Source organism: Crinia signifera, chromosome 5, assembly GCF_055691185.1.
Source record: "Crinia signifera chromosome 5, ASM5569118v1, whole genome shotgun sequence".
NCBI classification, from domain to species: Eukaryota; Metazoa; Chordata; class Amphibia; order Anura; family Myobatrachidae; genus Crinia; species Crinia signifera.
The window spans coordinates 3,873,009-3,875,808 of NC_139221.1; positions in this window are offsets into that span (position 1 = coordinate 3,873,009).

A 2,800-nucleotide genomic window follows, 5' to 3' on the forward strand; every position below is an offset into this window, starting at 1 on the left:
CACCTCACCCGGTGTCACCACAATCACTGCCCCACCTCACCCGGTGTCACCACAATCACTGCCCCACCTCACCCGGTGTCACACCAATCACTGCCCCACCTCACCCGGTGTCACACCAATCACTGCCCCACCTCACTCGGTGACCGGTGTCACACCAATCACTGCCCCACCTCACTCGGTGACCGGTGTCACACCAATCACTGCCCCACCTCACCCGGTGTCACACCAATCACTGCCCCACCTCACTCAGTGACCGGTGTCACACCAATCACTGCCCCACCTCACCCGGTGTCACACCAATCACTGCCCCCACACCCAGTGTCAGTGTCACACCAATCACTGCCCCCCTCACTCGGTGTCACACCAATCACTGCCCCACGCCTCACCCGGCATACCTCCCAAGGGCCTTGAGAAAGCTGGGTAACCAGTGAAACACGTGTCGGTTAAATGTCAACTGAAATGTCTGTCAGCTAAATGTTGATTGTGTGTCGGCATAGGAGAAAAATAGCATAAAATTTTCAAAGTGAAATATTTTTTTTTTTTTTCCAGCAGAAGGCAGCAAATACTCACAAATAGGAGTTATGTTGTGTTGGATATGAGATGCTGTTCATGTTAGGAGATCTATAGGAGTTGAAACACCTTTTTTGCCACCTAGCATAAAATATTTGGCAGGTGATATTTAAGTGTTTTGGGTCTTCCTGCTACAATAACAACAGGAATACCCAATAGACAGCAAAGCCCCTATGTATATTTTATGAAGTGTGAGACACACAGGAATATACTATAGATGGTGTGATACACACAGGAACAAGAATATTTGATAGGTGGCAATTAAGCCATATGCTTGCCTCATGCACAGTATATGGGCCCTTATTCTGGTTGGTGCGGCCAGAGCCGCACACGGTGCTCCGGCCGCACAAACCAATCCCCGCCCACGAGACGGATCGCCACGGCCGTCCGTACACGGACGGCTGGCGATCCGCATAAAAATGGTGGAGGCGTACGCCTCCACCATGGTGGGAGCTGCCCCCTGCATTCGATGGTCGTCGACCATCGAAGGCAGGTCCGCACGCCCCAGCAGCTCCCGCAAGCTGAGACCACACGGACAATCGTCCGTGTGAAAGCTTGTATGGGGGCTGAGAGCTGACATCCGGCGACGTCAGCTTTCCGCCCCCATGAGTTGCGTCATACCCTCATTACCATGCATACGCCCCGCGTTTGCATGGGAACGCCCATGAAACGCGGGGCGTACACATAGGGAAATGAGGGTATGAAGCCCCTCACGCCCCTATACGCCCCCTTTGCGGCGGACGAAATACGTCTGCGGCGAAGGGGGCTGCACATGCGCAGATTGACCTCTGCGCATGTGCAGACTAAAAACATCGGCGGTACGGCCGCACGCGGGCCGTACCGTCCGATGCAGAATAAGGGCCATGGTGTGGTCTGAAACACAATTTTAATTGGACCAATTGAACACTGACACATGTCCCACTAAGTACTGGATATTCTGCCCCTGATAGGTGGGGATAATAACAGAATATCAGGGCTGTGTAACAAACTCCATAGTATCTCATGTGGAAACTACTAGCCCGGATTCATTATATAATAATAAAGATATAATCCAGGGCTGGTAAACCCTTCATTACCGACACCAATCTATGCTGAATAAATTAGACATTTTTCAGAGTGACATTAATATTTTAATACACAGTTTTCTTTCTTTATTATCACCTTGATACACAATCTGTGTATGTACGTCTATATGTTTATTTTTTAATTCTTATAAATTTCACTGTTACCTCCCATAAAAAATGTATAAGGGAGTCTTAGAATATTGAACATTAAAAGTTAAATTTTAAAGAAACCTCTTCTTGTGCGTTCCCGAAAACAGTCCCTTTCCTCTTTTTGTATATTCTATAATAACCTCTGACTGTTGGAAACAGCACCCCCACAAATAACAAAAAATATATTCTGGGGATATAAAACCTTCCTAGGTACCTTAAAAATATTAGTGTGCAGGTGTAAACTTGGCTCCCCAAAGGAGCTAATATCTCTCTTATCTACAATCAGCCAAGAGACTCAATGCCAGGCAGGCTAGGTGAGCATTGTTCTTTGCCCGCTTTAATTTCATTATCACCTTCAGGCCAAGCTCTAGAAACACCAAGGCCGATGCTCTGTCCAGGAGATTCACAGTGGTCCAGGAGAGAACTCCCTTCAGGAATCCATTATTTTTCCGGATTCTCGGATTGTAGTAGGAGTCACTCCAGGGGTTGTTTGACAGGGTACTCCGGGTTCAGTCTGGAGCACCTAATACCACTCCTTCGGGAAAGCTTTGTACCTCCTGGACTCCGGGGAGTTTCATTCCTCTAAAAGGGCAGGTTCTCTGAAAACACTGGATTTATTGTCCCGGTTGGTTTGGTGGTCGTCGGATGTGGATTGGTATGGCCAAGGATGTGGATAATTTTGTCTTATCTTGTGACACTTGTGCGAGAAATGAATCTCCTCCTGCTGCACCCTCGGGTCAGTTGCTTCCTTTGCTGGTTCCTTCTAAGCCTTGGACACATATCTCGATGGATTTTATTGTTGAATTACCTCGGTCCTCAGGGTATGATACCATCTGGGTGGTGATGGAACGTTTTAGTAAGATGGCCCATTTTATTCCCCTGGCTGGTCTCCCCTCTGCTGAGAAGCTAAGCAGAATTATTTATTTCTCACATCTTTTTCCTTCATGGCATTCAGTTAGATATTGTCTCAGACAGGGGCGTCTAGTTTGTAGCCGATTCTGGAGGTCTGTTTGTTC